Here is a 13,659-nt window from a genome sequence, read left to right as displayed (position 1 = left end):
TTGATGTTTTTGAAAATTACAGGCCAGTTATTGTGTAACATAACCCTCGTTCAGGTTCATCTGATATCTCATGACTAGAGTCAGCTTCTGCTTTTTTAGCAAGAACATCTCAGAAGTAATGCCATGTTCTCACTGAATCTCCTCAGGGAGTACATGGTTTCCATTTGTCCTACTCATGCTGATGTTAACTTTGATCATGACTGAGGTGGTGTTTACTGGGTTTCCCTAGTCTGAAGTTACTCTTTTTCCCTTTTCAATTAATGTATTGTGAGGAAATGTTTTGAGACCATGAGAATTTCCTATTCTTTCACCCACTGGTTTTAGCATTCACTAATGACTTGAATTATTACTATAACGGTTGCCCAAAGATGATTTTCTAATTTCCTCATTCCTTCCACATGTATTAGTTGGTATTCTACTACAATTAACAGCTTTCTCTTCTCCCCACTTATCATTCATTAATTAATTCACATCGGTATGAATTCATGACTGTTATTTCATTCAATGAGCAATAATCTGTTATTATCATACTTTATTTTGACCTCAAGTTATCCCAGATTTGGCCAGTGGGCACCCCTTCAAGCTGGCTTCTGTGAATCTTGATATGTCCCCAGCATCTTTGATTCCTAGAATAACAATATCTTCAAGCTTATCTTGTAATTCCCCTGACCCAAAGCTCCCATGGCATTAACAAACCAAAATGGGGGCACTAGGGGTGCTCATTCCTTTGGGGGTGTTGCTATTCCCAAGCCTTCTTGTTGGAGAAGCTAAGAAACATACTGATATCCACACATTTACATCTGTATTTACTTTTTTATCTTTCCATATATGAGTTCAACCTATACCACCTATTGCAATCCAACATCACAAGGTTCCTTCTAGGTGCTTCCTTAGCATATTTAGAACTCTGTTCTTTGACAGTGAAAAACCTGGCTCCCAAACCTCAATTTATTTACCTTTTGGGTCAGTTCCTCCTTTATGAAATCAGTCTTCTCACCTACCCTTGCCACTTAGACGCTTCCCTCACCTGGTGCCAGAGACCACCTGATCATGCATTCATTACCTTTCATCTCCTCCAATTCAGGTCCTGACACCCTGCTCTGAGCTGCCACTGCCACCACCCCTCCCCACTCATTCCTACCCTACTGCGGCTCAGATTCCCTCTTTACCACTGCTGGACTTCAGTGTCCTGCATTGGGCCTCATGGACACCCTCCTCATTCTTCTTGGGCTCTGATAGCCCACCTTTATCCATGTCCTCTTCCTCCTCACCCAGGTGTCCCTTATCTTCACCCTGTTTGGGCTCTGATACTTCATGCTGCCACCACTGCCACTGCCACTCCTGACACCAACCTTGCTTGGTCCCAATGAATGCTTTATGGACAAAACTATTCAGAAAATAAGGGAGGCAGGAGGATTTTTATGTTTTTATAAAATTAGGATATTTATGCTTTCATACATTTGGAGAAATAAGATTTTTTTCAAAGTATTTTTTTTTTGGTAGGGGAGTAATCAGGGTAATTTACTTATTTATTTAAACTATTATAAACTAGGCTTTATTCTTGCATGAAATATTCAATTATTTATTTTAATTTTTAAAAAATAAATATTTGTATTTTTTGTCATTATTTTTTAATGGTGGTACTGGGGATTAAACCCAGGATTTTGTGCATGCTAGGCATGTACTCTATCACTGAGCTGTACCCTACCCCCTGAAATAAGATATTTTTAACCACACTCAGTTAAGAACACTGTCTCTTCCCACTGCAGCCTCCCCTCAGTCACATGATCCCAATGAAAGACACTTTCACATATTAAGGTATGGACAAGTCATTCAGGCTTATACATGAAGTAACTTAAACCCGATGCTAGCTAGGACAGCCTGTCTTACAACCTGTCAAACATGCACTGTATGCCTGCTTCCACCATTAAAGAAAAGAACACATTTGAAAATCAAAATGGAATAACTAGGGTTCAGGTATCAAAAACAGAGCCAGTTGGCCATTGTGGATGTGGTTTCAGACATGATCCTGAACCACTGAGAACTCGAATTTTCTGAACTGCATCAAACCCAAGGACACCACCAGCTGTTCTCAAAACAATACCTGCCAGCAGCAGCCAGCTGCAACCTTCTGGGCTCAAGTTCTTTCCCTGTAACTATGCAACCATTACGGATCCCAACCAATTCTTACTTAACAAGTGCCCTTCTTGCCAGCTCCAATTTTAATTCTTGACAAACAACTTGCATAGTTTTGTGGTTCTTGCCTTTATAAGTCCCCTCCCCTCATTTTGTAGTCTAGTGGAACACAATTCAAGTGCTTCTTGAATCTGTGTCTCTTAGGCTATAGTATAAAACAGAGTTTGGCTCAGATAAAACTCCTCTATTCTTATAATGGATTTATTGATTATTTCTGGTGACAATCCCTTGTGCTGAGTGGCACTGGAGTGGCCATCAGCATTTTGCGGATCCAGTTAAGGAGAAGCTGACTAGAGTTATATTTAGTTTGGATATAGTGGAATATATTTATGTGGAAGAAATAAATATTTAACTTTATTTTGCCACCAGAAAAGCCTTTATGTGTGATTTTATTTAACAAAGTGGAATAAATCTGTTCAGTTGTAATCTGCCACTAAGCTACATTTACAATTAAACATTGTGACAATGCAGCTGTTACAGAAGGTGAGACGGTCTTAGCACTGATCATTAGTAAATTTATAGAATAAATACTATGTGCAGCTCATTCCTTAATCCTGCCGGAGAAGAACTGGACCCGCAGTTCCTGAGGTTGTTGATGACTTTTGTTTTGTTTTGTTTTGTTTTGTTTTGTTTTGTTTTCCTGTCTGGATGTAACTGTTTGATATACCCATTATAAATCTGTTCAAGATTTGCAACATGGACAAGAGTGAGATGCAAAAAGGTTACTTAAAAGTTAATAAAAACTCAAAACTACAATTTGACTGTAATTTGGCAGTCATTTTGATAGAACTAGTGAGAAATTACAGATTCCTGATTCAGATGTAGTTGAAGGGGACCTCCTTTTACTATACTTAAATTTATGTATTAAAAATGTAAAATATTCAGATAAAATTAATGAAATATCAAACACGGTAAAGATGAGTGATAAAATGTATAGACATTATCCTGATGCTGAAAACTCACTCATAGGAAGAGGTAAATTTTGAATAAACGTAATAAAAAGGCTCATAGATATTGTTTGATAATGCAATTAGTTGAAGTGGAGTGAAGCATGTGAACACAGTGCAAAAAATATTCAATTTCTTTAGATTTGACACAAAATAACTAACATCAAGGAAGATAAAAAACACATGTGATGTGTCACTATAATGAAAACATTAATGACAACAGGATGATAATGTGATTAATTCAAAGAGAACTGAAGATGAGTCACCACCAAAAATAAATTCAAACACCCTGGAATCTTACAGCTTATGCATAAAAGAACCTTGATACTAGTTCCCCAAATTTGAAAACATTCTGAAAAATTTAACATGGCATTAAAAACAAAGGGTTGTGAAATTGAAACAAACTTTTTCTAACCTGGTAATAATAAAAATCAAATTTTATCAACCATCCCAGAAAAATGAATGAATTCTCTTTCTTTTTCCAATTTATACTATATTGCAAAATTGTTGCCATATGGAGAAGCTATCAAAGAGTATGAGTCCCTCTGGCCACCACCAAAATTCTAAGGAAAAGTATCATAGAGTATGTTAGGCAGCTAGTTCATTCAATATTAAGTTTTATCTTTCTGGATATTGTGAGCTTTGTGATATTTGTGAGCTTTTACATTCAAAAGTTGTCATCCACCTTCCCATTCTAAATAAATCTTCACTTTAATTTCATATTATAAAGATTAACTATTTTTATTAAAGATCCCCCAAGTATACAATCTCCAGGTCCCACCTATTCGGAATCTACCCTTATATATTTATTCTATTCAAGAAGACTTCCAAGCCTTCGCAGATGTTTTTCCCTCGGCCTGGACCTGCCACACACCCTTTTTGTTACTCATTAGTCAAGATGTAACTCACAGGTAGCCTCTTTGATCTGTAAGGGGAAATCTTACAGCCCCCACCCATCCCTCAGGTAGAATGCTTTCAGAGAATTGTGTATATATCCTATTACAAATAATATTACAAATTACTTATTTGTAATAAGATACATAATTATACTCCTTAATGGGCATAGGCTCTTTGAAGACAGGACAGTGCCACATTGTCCCCAGCCTTGTACCTGCTACTCAGTAAGATTTAGAAAAATCCTGGGTGACTGATGAGTTTATGAATGAATTGCAAGTCACACAATAGGGTGAAATATTAAGACATACAGTTGCCAATAACCAGAGTTAGTATGATGCTTTCTTTTTTATCTTGTTACTTAGATTTATGGGTTTTTTCCTGAGCTCTTTTGTCCCTGTAATCCAACTCATAAGGCAGGTCTTCTGTTGGTAGAGAAACACTTTTTAATTTCTAGTCATTGTTAAGGTATCTTTTACAAACAAGTAATTAATTAGGGAGGAGGAAAAAAAAGAAGAGAAAGAGAAAGCTGGGTCCGCAATGTTCAGAGGGAATTTGTCATTTCTTTGTAGTGGGGACAGAGGAACAGAAGCCTCTTGAAACAATGTCTTTTCATTTCCTCAGCCATACAGCAATCTATTAACTTTTTCCACCTCACACACAGTGAGCTTTTTTCTGTTTCTCCCCCTCTCCCTCCACGGTATATTTCATTTCTTCCCTAAAATTTAGCGCACTGGCTCTTTCTCTATGTCAGCTCTCCTGCACTGCTGAATATCAATGTGCTTAACTGCGGAAGTCACTTGTTGGGCTGGCCTGCTACTATTACTCCTGTTTGTTCTCATTATTGGTTTAAGTCCAAGCCGATCTGCATGAAGCCATGCCTGTTTTCACTCAAATCTTTCATGTATATTGTGTGCTAGATGTGCCCCCATCCACAACACGTGACCAGACTTCTACTGTGCATTGCAAAATTCGCAGGAACCTCCATCATTAACACCCAACATGTTCCCCAAGTTATATACCTGAACAGTGTTTAGAGAAATGAGAGCAGCCCTGTTATCACTGAGTTGTTTGATGATTACCTTGTGCTTGTACTCAACATTCATTCATGCAACAAATCATAATTGAGTACTTCACATGGATTAGGAACTATTAAGACATTGAGGGTATAATTCTTAGGGCTGGGTCTTTGCCCACCAAGAGTTTTGTGTGTAATGATAGAAGGAAAACAGATAAGCTTTGGAGCCAGAATATTTGAGTTTGTGTCCTGGCTTCACCTTCAACTACCTGTCAGGTCAGTTTTGTCATACGTAAAATGGGGGAAATTATATCCACGTTCCAGTGTTGTTGTTTGGATTACATGATATACTTTTCAAAGCATCATTAAATGGTAGATTAGGGAGGGGAGAGTTGGGGTCTGCAAAATTCCAAAGTTCTCTCTATTTTAATTATAAACCCACCTTTTCCCCTGGAAATGAAAGGGCTGGGGCTACCAAGCAGCATCAAAGACCAAGGAAGTGGTCTCAGTGCCAGACCCCAGCCCAGAACCAGGAGAGGCCAGCCCAACACAAGTGGGAGGGAGACACTCCTTTATTCCTTCCAAAGTCTTCCCAGGTGCCAGGCCCAGAGGTGGCAGCAGTAGTGGCAAGCACTTGATAGTGACACTGACTGAAAGAAGGACTGAAGAGGAAAAAGCCACGACAGCTGCCCCCAGCCCCAGAGCAGCAGCAGGGCTGACAGCACCCAAGAAGCGAAGATTCCAAAGATAGGGCTGCATTCCTTGGATTCCCAACTTCCAGGCACTCAGTGCAGTGAACAAGACCTTGACAGCAGCTCCTGGCTGCTGCAAGAAGAGTGGATAACTTATCCCTTGATGCAGAAGGAAACAAAAGGGTCCAGGGCTGGGACATAGGAGGGTATGTTGAGTCCAGAATGATTCTTCTAGGGGACAGTCACTAACTGTTGGTTTCACTTGAATTCTTATATTTCCTGTAGCCACACTGCACGGTCTTTCTCCAGTTTTTGTGGTTGGGAGACACCTGCTACCTGTCCAGAATTGAGTTCTTTCCATACGCCAGACCCCTTACTAGGCTTCATGTATATATCCCACTTTCATAACTCTTTAAGGTGAGTGCTATTCTCATTTGACAGGTGAGGACGAGAAGTACCTTTTCCATGATTACACAGGGGAGCACTTGATCTCATCCTGGGTGACTGACTCATAGACAGGCTGTATCCAGCTCACACTGTGTAGGTGCTCGGCTTTTATAGCTTGGATTTTGCATGAATCGTGGGCCTGCTTCCCTCTTCCCAGTGCCCAAGAGATTCAAATATGGGCACTTACAGTCTTCATGGCTATTACTTACTTGGGCATCTCCTGAGGAGGGCAATGGAACTCTGGATTGTGCTCTGGGGGACTGTTGGAAGTACTACTCAATGACCTTGCTCCACTTCAGATAACTCCCTGTGTGTGTGTGTGTGTGTGTGGCGCGCGCACATGTGCACAGAGGGGAATGTGGCTTCCCAGGCACCAGTAAAAACAGAGCGATACTCCTCTCCAATATTTATATCACCTCACTTCTTCCAACAAACCGGTCCTGAATGAATCTACCAAGTTGTTCATTCTAACACAGTAGCTATATAGGATGCTTTGTCTTAGTTTATACAAGAAGTTTCGTTCTGCTTCATTTTTTTCAACATATGATGACTCCCAAACCAGATGAAACAGCCTTAATGTGAAAGCTTTTTTTTCTCCCCCATTGTGTCGATATCAGGCTGAATCATGTAGGTGCTCATGCAGTATTTTCACTTGTAAAGCAGTGTGACTGTGCTGGGGGTGGCAGCGGGGGATGGAGAAGAAAATGCGGTGAGTAGAGCTGGGCTTTTTGAGTAAAAGCACTTGCACATGTAATCTGTATTTCACCAGCCACACCAGCCTTTCGGAGATTGTTTCAAAAAAATCAAGGGATTTTTAACAAGAGTGTCTGTCTGGTCTGATCCCTCCGGGTGAATCACAGGAAGCTCCAGCCCCCTCCCAGGCTTCCTGGGGTAGCTAAGGAAATCCTCAGAGGGTGTGTCACCACATGGGCTCCCGGATTGGATCCTCCTGGCTGCCACACGGGAGCCTTTGCCCTCCTCTTCCCCTGTAGTACTTGCTCGGGTGTCAGGTTGCAGCCAGGTTGTTCTTTACTCAGGTAACATGGCCCAGGGGATCCCAGGTGGCAGACCTGAACGGCATTTCCCGTGTGTAACCACTGCGCCTGTGCCAGCCGCCTTCAGGCTGAACTGAGGAGCTTACCCCACCCCCACTTGGGTTGTATTCTGTTACAGGCCACGGAGCCACGCTGCACAACCTGTATTTCACAAGATACTGGTGATTAGCTTCTTATCCGACACTCTTCCCCCCTGGACTTGGGCACTGGTCTGTGGATACAGCGAGGACCAGAGGGAAATCTGAGCACCATAAACCTCGTTAACCTCAGGCTGCCCCTCTCTTCTGACAATGACCCACTGTCCTTGGACCAGACTTGCACACCTCAACCTTTTTTGAGTGAATTCCTTCCCACAAGTTTCCACATTTCCTCTCGCAAATAACTCCCAGGCAGGCAGGACTGCCTGACAGATCTTCTAGACGTGTTTGTGCAGTTTCAGCATTTGCAGTGGTTTCCCAGACCCTAGGTCTCCCTCCAGAACTTTACTACACGTTGGTTTGCTTTGGTGACTTTGAACAGTGGATTCTAAGGAATTTCTTTTGTGCCACCAGCACTGCTCTCTGGAAGATCACTCCCCATTCACCCCCTTTACCCGCATCACAGCTACAACTGGGTTTGGAATTTTTTCAGGTTACATCCTCAGACTCCTGTTTATAAAGCTATTTCCTTCCTAAATCTTTATTTAAAAAATGAGTCCATAAATTATTTAGCAACTAATCCTTGATGTCAAATCCATTGGAGTGGCTTAACTACTTTATCCTAAATACATGTGAAATTAGCTATTAGTAAGGGTTATCCTATTCACTGAAAAACTGTGGAAAATTGGAAACTTGACAGTCAGCCAGAATGGAGCAGCACATTTTAAGACTTTTACTTTTTCATTCTTTTGGAATAAAGTCCATGCTACCCACCTCTAAACTCTGCATATTTTTCAAAAGTATACTGAAGGAGGGTTAATGATATTTCCCATTGAGGACAAGATGAAAATTTGGGGAGTGTAATTATCTTTTGGTAATTTTGAAAAAGTCTCCACTTTAGGAACTCTACTGAGAGAAAAGGTAAATTTTAGTTGCTTCTCCTATAATTTTAACATCTTTGCTACCAAAAAAAAAAAAGAGAAAGAGAGAGAGAAACTTATTTAGAATTGTGTTTAATTGATTAAACACAATACAACATGTGAAACAATCACAAACACAAAAAAACTTTTTTTTTCAGTTTGGGCATTTTGAAGAATTAGCTTCAATCTTTAAAATTAAGTAAGTGGAATCTTGAATGTATTATCTTAGTTGTTATAATGTGGTTAATCTTGGTTAAGCTTGTAATATGTTGCTTAGAAAAAGACAAATTAATCTTCTTATTTCGTATCCCCAAGGAGTTTACGTATATGTAATCAGAATAATCCTGACTAATAATTAAGCTAAGGGTCTTTCAGCTTCATGATATTGTGAACTTGTCCTAAATTCTTTCACTGTCTCCAGCAGTTAATTTGGATCTTGTCTATATGAAGTTAAGTGTATAGAAATGAATTGTGATTATGTTGCCTAAGTTTTTTCTTTAACTCATTTGACTCATTTTTATTGAACTAAATGGAACAGACCAAAAGAAAAATATATAGGTGATATATATGTTTGAATAGCTTAGTAGAGATAGCCCAATTGAACAATATACAAAGGGCAAATGCCACATGACCCTAAACTTCAGTGGCTTTGTAAAGCAGTAGAAAACTGGTCAGTGAAGGTCAGTGTCCGAAAGGCAGAGAGAGACGGAGGCACAGATAGCAGCTGATAACACAAGAGCTGAGGTTGGTAGGTAGAAAGTGTCACCACGTTAAATAATTACTTTAAATAATTTATGCAAATTCAACTATGCTTGCCTGGGAGAGAAAGAAAGAGGTGTTAAAATAGCAGTTGCCCGCCACCCCCCTCAATGATCAGCCTCCCCAGAGTGAGCGAGACAAGAGAGAAGAATCTGCTGTGACCTGAGTCTCAGCTCCCTTGTGACCCTTTTACTATATTTAAGTATTCAGTGTGGTCCTTCCATGCAAATCATTGATGTTATCTTGCTACTCAACCAAAGAAACAGCATCTACTCCAAAGCCAAAAGAAAACCTGGCAGTGCTAAGTTCATAAGAGATGGTCTGATCGCCAACGGACACTTTCCCCAGGAAGTTTCAAGGTAATTTTCAACATCCCCATCTTGTCTTGAGCTGATTTAAGAATGCCACCTCTGAGTAACTTGCTACACCAATGTACAACCATCTCACTACCATTTACTTCCATCCCTGTTCCCATCACCTCTTAGGGAAAACCTGTGATTTCAATATACATAAGCTGTATTCTTCATCAATTTCAGCTGAGCTTCATCTAGGGGAAACACTGATTCCAACTTCTCCAGTCTGAGATTCTAGTGTCATCTTCACAGTGAGGCCTGCCCCGATCAAGCCATTTAAAACTGTGACATCACTTCTCAACATCCCCAATGCTTCTTGCCTTGGTATCCTTTTTTCTTTTTCTCATGGCATTATCACCATCTCTTTCACTTTAACTATTTTATTCTGACTTTTATTCTGACACTTCTTTCTTATTATCTTATTGCTTGTTGCCTTTCCCCCTCTCCAATCCCACACTAGACAAAAACTCCACAACTCAGGGATCTGTATCAGCCTGTCTCCTGATGCATCTCAATCACCTAGAACTGTGCCTCATCCACAATACATGTTTAATAAGTATGTGAGGCTTCTGTGCCTGGATTTCTGGGGCAGAAAAAGTTTAAAGGGTACTCACTGGCTTAAAGGAGATCTTATATCTGTGCTAAATTCACTCACTTTATCTGAAAGACTTAGACGCAGAGAACTACTAAACATTGACTAAGGAAATTAAAGATGATTTGAAGAAATGGAGAGATATCCCATGTTCTTGGATTGGAAGAATTAATATTGTTAAAATGGCCATACTACCCAAAGCAATCTACAGATTTAATGCCATCCCTAACAAATTACTCAGGGCATTTTTCACAGACCTAGGACAAATAATCCTAAAATTTATATGGAATCACAAAAGACCCAGGATTGCCAAAGCATTACGGAGGAAAAAGAATGAAGCTGAAGGAATAACCCTCCCAGACAATACTACAGAGCTACAGTAATCAAAATAGTACAGTATTGGTACAAAAACAGACATATAGATCAATGGAACAGAATAGAGAGCCCAGAATTAAACCCACAAATCTTTGGTCAATTAATCTTTGACAAAGGAGGCAAGAACATACAATGGTGTAAAGACAATCTCTTCAGCAACTGGTGTTGGGAGAACTGGACAGCTGCATGTAAATCAATGAAGCTAGAACACTCCCTCACACCATACACAAAAATAAACTCAAAATGGCTTAAAGACTTAAACATAAGACAAGACACTATAAACTTCTTAGAAGAAAACATAGGCAAAATATTATTTGACATAAAGCTCAGCAGTGTTCTACTAGGGCAGTCTACCCAGGCACTAGAAATAAAAGCAAAAATAAACAAATGGTACCTAATTAAACTTATAAGCTTTTGCACAGCAAAGGAAACTATAAGCAAAACAAAAATACAACCTACGGAATGGGAGAAAATATTTGCAGAAAAATGATACTTACAAGGGCTTAATTTCCAGAATATATAAACAGCTCATACAACTTAATAAGAAAAAAAAAAACCCAATCCAAAAATGGGCAGAAGACCTAAACAAGTAATTCTCCAATGAAGACATACAAATGGCCAATGGGTACATGAAAAAATGTTCAATATCACTACTTGTCAGAGAAATGCAAATCAAAACCACAATGAGATATCACCTCATACTAGTCAGAATGTCCAGAAAGTCCACAAATGATAAATGCTAGAGAGGGTGTGGAGAAAAGGGAACCCTCCTACGTTATTGGTGGGAATGTAGTTTGGTGCAGCCATTATAGAAAACAGTATGGAGACTCCTCAAAAGACTACAAGTAGATTTACAAATGATCCAGCAATCCCACACCTGGGCATTTATCTGGAAGGAACCTTAATTCAAAAAGATACATGCACCCCAATGTTCACAGTAGCACTATTTACAATAGCCAAGACATGGAAACAACCTAAATGTCCATCAACAGATGACTAGGTAAAGAAGCTGTGGTATATTTATACAATGGAATCTACTCAGCCATAAAAAATAATAAAATAACATCATTTACAGGCAACATGGATGGACATAGAGATTGTCATTCTAAGTGAAATAAGTCAGAAAAAGAAAGAAAAATACCATATGGTATCACTTACATGTGGAATATTAAGAAAAAAAAGACAAATGAACTAATTTACAAAACAAAAACAGATTCACAAACATAGAAAACAAACATGGTTATCAGGGGGAGAAAGAGGTGGGAAGGGATAAATTGGGAGTTCAAGATTTGCAGATTTTTATATAACATAGATAAACAACAAGTTTATACTATATAGCACAGGGAACTATATTCAATATCTTGTAGTAACTTAAGATGAAAAAGAATATGAAAACAAACAAAAAAATTCTTTCACTTTATCATCATAAAAGCAGACTATTGGTAATTAGCAAAATTTTTCAAAAGTTGCTCATCGATTACTACATGCACATGAACGTACAAGGTCCAAAGTGATTGGCCATTTTTACAACAGATAAAAATCCATTACTGCAAATAGATTTGGAGCAGAAATTTGTATGACGGAAATGTCTGAGTCTAGCCAATAGCCCATTTATTTTAAATTAGGTTCTTAACCACAAAATCCTATTACAGCAAAGTGACTTAAAGAGGTTCTTCATCTTCTCTTTAATGTAACTTAACCTGCGTATTAAGAAGACTTCAATTAAATAGTTTGATGAGGAGTCTACATTTTCTAGACCACAAGAGTAATTTAAAACAAATGACACTTTCCTAAACTCTGCATTATCAAACTCTAAATAATTCCTGTCTTTCTGAAGTGCTTTTAGTAGTGATGTACACAAGATTTGAATTTTTGTCTCTTTAATTTTCACATGCAAGTGACCTCAGAAGGTAAAAATAATATTTTTTTAAATGTGAAGAATTATTTAAAACACCAATCCACATTTTTCTTAATAACAAGAGAAGTATAACACTGCCTGCTCACTTCAGGTCTAACCATGTTGGAGCTGATGAAACTGGTATTAGCAAACCAATGAAGCGCCATTTCAGCACTGTGAGTCACATTTCTCCCTTTTTATTAAAAGTCTAGTTTGTCCCGAGTCTCATTTTTTCACATTCAGTCATAAATTGTACAGCTGGCTTGAGCCTCAAATGTACATAGAGACCCTATTTTCTGAAATCAAAACAGGCAGTGTGCTAAACAGTTGTGAAGATCAAACGCACGTTGGTTAGTATTTTGCAGGCACCCCTCCCAGGCTGAGCCAGACCTTAGGCGTGTTCTTTAACCATCCTGAGACTCAGTTTCTTCATCCGTATAGCGAGCCGATTAACACTCACTCACTCTGCAACTGTCACTGTGCTTAAACTCTCCATACAGTGTCTGCCAGAGGTTATCTGCCATAAATCGTAACTATAATCATAACCACTGATTTTTCTGACTTGATCATTCGTTTATCTTGGAAATCTCACAAAGGCACATGTGTAATTCTCTTTTAATTGTGTTCAATCAATTGCTTTTATCAAAAAACATTACATGGAGTTAGGGTTATCCTAAAAAATCCAGGTCATAGAATCACTGTCTTTGCAGATCCTGATTCTTGCCCAAGATCCTGGAAGTAATCTTAACATTTCAGGAGGCCAGTAGACCACTACTGGTTTTTGTTTTAGCAAAGGGACATATACACGTACCAATTTCTCATTATTTGGGTTGAATTGTGTCCCCTCAAAAGCTGTCAAATCCTAACCCCAAGTGCTTGTGCATGTGATTTTATTTGGAAATAGAGACTTTGCAGATGATCAAGTTAAGATGAGGTCATTAGATTAGGCCTAATTCAGTATGACTGTGTCCTTATAAAAAGGGGAAATTTGAACACAGAGACAGAAGCACACAGGGAGAACACCCCATGAAGATAAAGGCGGAGACTGGGGTGATGCTTCTATGAACGAAGGAAGACAAAACAAGGAACACCTAACATTGCCAGCAAAATTCCAGAAGCTAGGGGAGATGCCTGGAACAGACCCCTTCTTCATGGCACTTGAACGGAACCAAGTCACTGATACCTTTCTTGGGCGTCTGGCCTCCAGAACCATGAGACACTAAGTTTCTGCTGTTGAAGCCACCAGCTTGTGGTACTTTGTTATGGCAACCCTAGCAAAGTCATATATCCACCCAAGTCACTCGGTGGCTGTCCAGGGAAGAGAGAGGCAGCATATTTGCAACTCCCAATTTTGTTGCTACATCAGTGTGCTCAGCT

This window comes from Camelus ferus, chromosome 12 (assembly GCF_009834535.1).
Source record: "Camelus ferus isolate YT-003-E chromosome 12, BCGSAC_Cfer_1.0, whole genome shotgun sequence".
Taxonomy (NCBI): Eukaryota; Metazoa; Chordata; class Mammalia; order Artiodactyla; family Camelidae; genus Camelus; species Camelus ferus.
The sequence above is the reverse complement of the archived record's forward strand: the minus strand, read 5'-3'. Positions refer to the sequence as shown.